We start from the raw sequence: 9,198 nt of genomic DNA on the forward strand, positions 1-9,198 counted from the left end.
GTATAAAAAATAATTTATAAGTCCTCATGTATGCCAAAATAATTGTTTACTCCCTGAAATTAATTTCCATTAAGTAACTTGCCACGTCATACTCAATAAAAACGTGACACGTGTTATTATTAATTTCTAACTTTCAAAAATAACAATTAGAATTTTTCACATTATTTTATGATGCCAGCTAAAATTACACATCACGTCATACAGTTACAGACTTACAGTAAATAAACCTAATCTCTTATATCCCTAAAATTTTATCTCGTGCGTAACCCTCTCTCTTCTTCATCTTCGTCAACTGCTTCAAAAAATGAAACCGTCAAATTCTCATAAAATGCTCTCAAATCGTGGTAAAAAATATGAAAATGAGGGAAGGTTACGCACGGAGTAAAATTTTTGGGATAGAAGAGATTAGGTTAATTTACTGTAGCAATATGACGTGACAAAGTAACATAAATTAATTTTAGGAAGTAAACTCTTATTTTGGCTTACCCTAAGAACCTATAAATTATTTTTTATACCAAAGGGAGTGATTTATAATTTAGGCCAACTACAATGACCTATAAATTATTTGTTATACCACATGAAGTTAGGTCAACTACATGGTCCAATTTTACATTTATCCCTATATTTAAAAATAAAAATTGCTATTATACCCTGAAATTACTTAATCATTTTGGTCTTCCATAGAATTTTTGTTCAATTCAATAAAAATCGAATAAAATCTCTACAATACTATTATTGCATATTTAAAAATACAATTATACCTTAATTTAAAATAATAATAATAATAATAATTAAAAAAACAAAAACAAAAACAAATCGAGATCCACCGCCAAGTTAGTCTCTAACCATCAAGACCAGTCTCTCACATTGGAGACCAATGAATGAGACCCTAAGGCTCCGTTTTGGAAGGTGGCAGAACCATCCACAATGACCAACCCTCCAAACAAATTCTTAAGGGTTGGCTCACCCCAAGTCGGCTAAAGGGGTTGTCGAAAACCACACCTTGGCTAGCCATAGGGAGTGGCTCAAGCCACCCATTCCCTATTTCTAGTTTTTTTTAAAAAAAAAACTATTTTAATGCTTTTTCATATTTTTATCTTTTTAGGTTTTTTTTTTTTTTTTTTTAATTAACGAAGCATATAGCCACGTGACAATTTTTGATTGGTTCAACATGAATTTTCATTAATTTTATGGACGGAGTGAGTGACCATCTATATTTTTAGCCATAACAAATATACCATCTACGATATGAATTGAAACCGAAGTAAAAATAAAATTATTAAACCGCAGGGAGGTGAAAGGCATTTAACTCAAAATTCTATAAACGGTACATGTATTTAGAGAAGAAAACAAAAATCAAATATTTTATATAACTTAGTACTTTATTTTATTTGTAAAAATTGTAAGTTCTTGTTGGCTTAATTCGGTAAGCAAAATGGTGACCAAAAGTGCCAAGATTCATCATCCATTTAATTATCGTTCGGACGAGAAGAAGTGCCGTTCGGACGCTCGAAGAATTCTATTTTCCCCGAGAGCCTCGTCTGCAATCTCGTTTGCAATCCCGTCCGGACGAGCTCGATAAACAAGAATTCCCGAGAGTCTCGTCTGCAGTCTCGCCTGAACCCCGTCTGGACGACTTCTACTAAAAAGGTCATATCTTGAGTTTCAGACCTCTGATTGAAGCAATCTTCACGGCATTGGAAATCTAACTCAAGGATCTACAAAGTTATGTTTCACAAGGTTTAGCTAATTCCAATGTTTACTGGGTCAAAACGGGCCATAAAGAGAAGACTACAAAGCTGGACGGAATCGCTCGTGTGCAATCTCGTCCGGACGAGGACGAGATTGCAAACGGCCATATGTTAAAAACACGTTCTAGATGTGTTTTGTTGTCCCGTCCGGACGGCACATGTTCTCGTCCGGACGCCGCGTACCTGTAACAGTTTTAAATGAATATAAACTCTTTCCTAGGTCTAGGTATGATGGGACTATTATAAATACACCTCTATAGGAAGATAAAGGTACAAATTTCTGATCTAGAATTCGCCGTCGTATGCTAAGAGAGTCTGTGACATAGAGAGTCTGTTCTCTCTCTTAGAGTGATCGTTTGTGTTTATTTGTTGATTGTTGAAGTGAAGTCAACCGGAGTTCCCGTGAAGGGAGATCACGTAGAAGGATTGTGCCAGCTGTTTCTAGAAAGGGCTATTGCGGTAGAAGGCAAGTGGGTCGCTTATCTTATACAAGATCGTGTCAATTGCGAAGATTTTGTAAGTGTGAACGTCTTGTAATCCTTTATTCTTTTACTGAGTTAGTTGATTTCTTGGGTTTGGCTGCCCCGGTGAGGTTTTACAATTAAAGAGTTCTCTAATTGGTTTCCTCTTCGTAACCAAAATATCTGTGTTCTTTATTGTTCATTGCATATCTGTTTTTGGTTAATTATTATTTGTTAGGTCAGATCTATTTCCGCATAATATTGTGTGAAACACCTATACATTCAGAATAGGTGTAATTTTGGTAAGATTAGGGTTTTTCAATTGGTATCAGAGCGGGTTCACTCTGTTTGGATTAATTTCCTGAGTGTGATCCTTGACTCCTCATAATATGTCTCACACAGTGGCACCTAACTCACTTCCCGTCTTTGACGGATCCAATTATACGTTTTGGAAAATTCGTATGAAAGCATATCTCAAATCTGTGGACGTTTTGGCATATTGTTGAATCTGGATGGACTAATCCTGATAAGGCAATTGTCGAATTTTCAAATGATGAAAAGAGTGCTTCGTCTGCGAATGACAAAGCGTTAAATGTCATCTTCACATCTATCTCCATCGAAGAATTCTCAAGAATTTCTCGATGTGTAATAGCTAAAGAAGCATGGGAAACATTGAAAATTACTCACGAAGGAACTAAAATTGTGAAAGCTTCAAAAATGCAGATATTAGTTTCTCAATTTGAAGAGATTAGGATGGAAGAGGAAGAGACATTTGATGATTTTTATTCTAAGCCTAGCACTATTAGAAACTCTACTATTAATCTTGGAAAGAAAATGACTAATGCTAAGATAATAAAGAAAATCTTAAGATCTCTACCTGCGAGGTTTATACCTCAGATTATTGCTACACAACAGAGTAAAGATCTAGAGTCAATGAGAGTAGAGGAACTTGTTGGTTCTCTTCAGACATTTGAACTCATGTTACCTAAGCCCAAAAGCTCAAAAAATCTTGCTCTTAAGATCAAGGCTGCTAAAGGTAAATCTGTAGTTCACTCTTATGAGGATTCTGGAGATGATGAAGAAATAGCTATTATTGCTGGGAAGTTTAGAAATTTTTTCAAAAACAATGGAAATTTTAGAAGTAGGGAATCTAAAAATTCTGTGAATCCTAGTTATGAGGTTAGAGATAATTATGAAAGCAAAAATGATGAAAATCAGAAAGATAAATTATCTCGTGGTCGTAAGTATCATGAATGTAGTGGTATTGGTCATATTCGTGCTGATTGTGGAAATTTGATAAATTCTAAAAGCAAGGCCTTTAATGTGACTCAAAGTGATGAGTCAGACAATGAGGAAAAAGCTGAAAATGTTGCTAATTATGTAGCTTTTGGGGTTTCTTATGATAGTGAACATGAGGCTAGTGAGTCTAACTCTCTAGATAGTGAACATGACATATGTGATAATGAATCAGAAGAGGAGGGTGATCTGCAAAATGCTTATAATAATATATTTTTGGAATGCATTAAATTGAAGAAGTTAAATAAGCAACACTTGCAGAAACTCAAAGATGTTAATCTTGAAAATGATCAACTTTCTATTGCCTTAACTGATTCACATGTTATTCATAATACCTTGATGTCTGAAAATCACATGTTAATTGCCAAAGTGAAATCCTTAGAGAATGAGCTTAATGAGTCAAGAAATCATCTGAAAACATTCTATAGTGAAAAGCTAAATCACATGTTGCATAATCAGAAACATTTGTTTGATAGAACTGGATTAGGCTTTGATAAATCTGTTGATTCTTCTACTAATGCTGCTTCTCCTTCAAAGTTAATTTTTGTGAAACCAGTTTGTAAAGAAGAAAGCTTGACTAAGAAGAAGGAAATGTATCATCCAGTTTCAAGAGGTGAGAAAGGTAAGGGAATTCTAACTGATTCCTATGTGTCTCGTTCTACACTGAGATGTGCTCATATGCCAAGGAACCAACCTTCTCAAAGGTTCATTCCTACATGTCATCACTGTGGTAAGATTGGGCATATTCGCCCTAATTGTTTTCAGTTAAATAATCATGATTCAAATAGAGACTATTTTCGTTCTAGGGATAGTCATGAGGAATTATTTAACATGCTAAGGGGTATTATTACCCAGTTAAATGACTTGGACAAGAGTCGCACTTCTGTTCCCAAAATGAAGAAAGTTTGGGTTAAGAAGGTTGATACCGTTCACTCGTTGAGGGGGAGTGGTATTGGACTCACCTAGTTTAGGTGGGCACATTGCATGCCTAGGACAGACTTTGCTTATATATATATATATGTGTGTGTCCTAGCGTCATAGTTTGTTGGGTGTTTGTTTTTTGGTTTAAATTTTTTGTTGTTGTTTGTGTTTAGTTTCTTTTAACATGTTTTGTTTTGTGTGCATTTAAAAAAAAAAATCAAAAAGACAAAAATATTTTAATTTGGTTGTTTTTCTTTTCTCTCTTTTGTCTTATGTACCCAGATAGTCCATTAATTTCTCATGTTGCTTTCATGGATTTAATTCCTTGCATCTTGGAATATTCTAAATATGCAAAAAAAAAAAAAAAAAAAATTGTTACAATGGACTTGTTTTTGTGGTTACCTAAAGCTTGAGTGTATGTGGTACGTTTTACTAATGCTTATTCTTATGTACACTTAAGCTTAATTTGAGGTAATTTTTTTGAAAAGTGAGGTATGTTACATGAGGCGTTTTTGACTAGTCATATTTGTTTTTCAAATTGACCATATACTAGTTGAACCTAGGGCTTAAAAATTCATGCATTCTTTCTTTTTGTATAAAGCACCAATTGTTTAAGGACACTCTCTCAAAGAGAAAAAGAATCAAAATAGTGAAACAAAATCAAAAGAACATGTTCCTTATGGAATGTATTTTCACTGTGTCAAACTTGTGCTGTTTTTTCAAAAGAAGATTGTATTGGATGAGAGTGGCTAGGCCCTAGTATGATAAGGTTTGACTTTTGAGAATTTACTTGTCAAAACCTCGTGTTGGTGAAACTTTCTCCTCTTTGTGTAAATTGGTATTCTTTTTCTCATTGAATGGCTTACACACACAACACACAGGCATTGGTTGAATGGAACATTTTTCTTGGCTTGGGTTAAACAATATGAGTTTCTTGCCATTTCTAGTCTCATGTATATTTTGCATATTTGGAGTATGTTTGGGATATTCATTGCTAAAATACATGAGTTGTTGATGTGTGTATCATGTGTGTTCATTTGACTTTTGAGGGGGAGAAATTTTTTTTTTTTTAAAAAAAAGTTTCTTGTTGATTATTAAGTCTTATATTGAGGGGGAGTTTCTGTTATTCATGATCTTGCATTATCTTCATGCATTTTCCTATATGTGATCATGAATGCTTGATTATTGTTTTTCCCTATTCCACATATGCCTTGATGTTTTTATGTTAAGTGTTTCAGGAAACATGATACCTTTTGTCAATTTGTGACAAAAATGGGGAGTATAAAAATGGGGAGATGATGATGACTCGTCCGATTGATTTTGTCACCGAATTGCAAAAGGGGGAGTTTGTAAGTTCTTATTGGCTTAATTCGGTAAGCAAAATGGTGACCAAAAGTGCCAAGATTCATCATCCATTTAATTACCGTTCGGACGAGAAGAAGTGCCGTTCGGACGCTCGAAGAATTCTATTTTCCCCGAGAGCCTCGTCTGCAATCTCGTTTGCAATCCCGTCCAAACGAGCTCGATAAAGAAGAATTCCCGAGAGCCTCGTCTGTAGTCTCGTCTGAACCCCGTCCGGACGACTTTTACTAAAAAGGTCATATCTTGAGTTTTAGGCCTCTGATTGAAGCAATCTTTGTGGCGTTGGAAATCTAACTCAAGGATATACAAAGTCATGTTTCACAAGGTTTAGCTAATTCCAACGTTTACTGGGTCAAAACGGGTCATAAAGAGAAGACTACGAAGCTGGACGGAATGGCTCGTGTGCAATCTCATCCGGATGAGATTGCAGACGGCCATATGTTAAAAACACGTTCTGGCTGTGTTTTGTTGTCCCGTCCGGACGGCACATGTTCCCGTCTGGACGCTGCGTACCTGTAACAGTTTTAAATGAATATAAACTCTTTCCTAGGTCTAGGTATGATGAGACTATTATAAATACACCTTTATAGGAAGATAAAGGTACGAATTTCTGATCTAGAATTCGCCGTCGTGTGCTAAGAGAGTCTGTGACATAGAGAGTCTGTTCTCTCTCTTAGAGTGATCGTTTGTGTTTATTTGTTGATTGTTGAAGTGAAGTCAACCGGAGTTCCGGTGAAGGGAGATCACGTAGAAAGATTGTGCCAACTGTCTCTAGAAAGGGCTACTACGGTAGAAGGCAAGTGGGTCGCTTGTCTTATACAAGATCGTGTCAATTGCGAAGGTTTTGTAAGTGTGAACGTCTTGTAATCCTTTATTCTTTTACCGAGTTAGTTGATTTCCTGGGTTTGACTGCTCCGGAGAGGTTTTACAATTAGAGAGTTCTCTAATTGGTTTCCTCTTCGTAACCAAAATATCTGTGTTCTTTATTGTTCATTGCATATCTGTTTTTGGTTAATTATTATTTGGTAGGTCATATCTATTTCTGCATAATATTGTGTGAAACACCTATACATTCAGAATATGTGTAATTTTGGTAAGATTAGGGTTTTTCAAAAATTATTTTAAAAAAATTTAATTATGAAAATAAATATAAACATCAACATCATAATAAATACCATGTTTTATAAAACTTTCAAGATTAAGACATTTGTTTGCAAACTATCATCACCTAGTAATTTTTATTTATTGAAATAAAAAAAAAAAAATTGTCCTATATTTTAAATTTTTCGAACTTACTTTAAATTGAATAAATAACTTGATCTATTATGAATAAGAAATAATCAATTCTAAGAGATTATTCAACATATTGTGTTGTCTGTCATTGATATTATCATCAAACTGTTTGTTTCTGCAAGTTATACTTTGTTTTCATGAAATACATGTTATATTTCACAAAATAGATTGGAAAAATGTTTAGTTTACATCTTTTACTCATTTATTGTCAATCTCTCTATAAGAGATGAACAAATTCACTATTAAATATGCGAGACTACATGTGGAGCAAACGGATCCTCTCCATTTCATTTGAAATGAAGAGAAACCGGTTGGTTACTTTTGAGAGGCAAAATTGTCTATCAAAAGTAAAATTACAATTTTACCTCTCAATTTCAACCAACTAATTCCTCTCCATTTCAAATGAAATGGAGAGGATCCCATTCCACATGTAGACCCTATGTATATCTATAACAAAATTATGCTTTATAGATAAAATCATTAATCAACCACGGCAATTTGCTCCTTGACTACAACACCATAAATACAGTTTGGACTTTGTTCAATCCAAACACTATCTATGACATACTTAATGGTTTATTTAGCCAAGATAGAAGCTGCTGAATTTGCGTTTTTTTTTTACATGTTCAATCCTACAACTTCGCAAAAGACGCATTCTCTCTTTAATGTCTTCTACAATATGTCTAAATTTGCTCCAATTTGTGTTCCCTACTTTGACCGCACTTACAATTTGTAAGGCATCTCCCTCCATAATTATATCATAGAACCCCAACTCACAGCAAAATTCCACCGCATGTAATGTTGCCAAAGCTTCAGCAACAGTAGGCTCTACCAAAAATTTATTTGTCAAACTTCGTGCTACCAGGACTATTTCCTCATGGTCCCATGCTATAATATCAATCCCCGTCCGCCCAAGCCCCTTATCCACAGCTACATCCCAATTAATTTTAAACATACCCATGGGTGGCTTCTTCCATAGAAATTGTATTGTTGCTTGTAGAGGCCCTGCCCTTCATGCTCTTTTTCATTTACCCTTCTAAATTCATCAAGAAAGACGGTAGCTTATCAAAATATGTGGTTATGATGAGAGAATTCACTCCCATGCATTAGAGTTTTCCTTTGAAACCATATATTTTCAGGCTACCGTCGCCATAAGTTCAAGTTCTACCAATTCACATCTTCCCATCATCTCTTCTACCACATGGAAAAAACGTGAGTCCCTCACCAATGTCTTTTTGTAATTTTTTTGGGCCACATCCCCAAACATCTTGTTTGGATGGTCTCCATAAAATGTGCTTGACTGTTTCGCCATCCCTCCCACATATCGGACATTGTTCATCTTGAACTACACATCTTCTCAATAAATTCATTTTGGTAGATAGGAGATCGTGACAAGCTCTCTACATGAACATTTTAATCGCATTTTGAAAATTTTAAGTTCCAAATAGTCTTCCAAACTACATCACTGTCTTGTTGCCTGGATCCCCCACCACGCCTCAAGGCCTGCATTTCCTTCTCCATGTGATGTACACTCCTAACAGAAAATTCCCCATTAGAAGTGCATCTCCAGACTAATAAATCTTTTGGTAGAGTCGGGTTTAGAGGGATTTGAAATACGACTCACGCTTCCTCCACAGTAACATTAGACTTCCACCACTTTGTGTCTGGATCAATGAGCTCCGCCACCTTAGCATACTCCGATAAGTCCCATCTTGTAGATTGAACCATAAATGAAATTGGTGTCGGGAGCCATCTATCACCCCAAATTCGAATATCTCTACCGTCACCTACTCTCCATGCTAGTCCATTTTTTAGAACATCACAAGCTGGAAACAAGATCCACCAAGCAAATGATGGTTGTTTCCCCAAACTGGCCTCCAAAATAGTAGTATGTGGATAATACTTTCGCCTTTATAATATTCGCAGCCAAAGAATTGAGATTTTGCAAGAGCATCCAACATTGTTTGGCCATAAAATCACAAAATCTCTAAAGCCCATTCCCCTTGAGACTTGGAGTAGCCCATGCATTCCCAATTCATCAAATGGATTTTAGATTTATTCTCCAATTCATTGTACTCGCTGTATAAAAAATGAAAAATTATAACAATTAATTG

Source organism: Corylus avellana, chromosome ca11, assembly GCF_901000735.1.
Source record: "Corylus avellana chromosome ca11, CavTom2PMs-1.0".
NCBI lineage: Eukaryota > Viridiplantae > Streptophyta > Magnoliopsida > Fagales > Betulaceae > Corylus > Corylus avellana.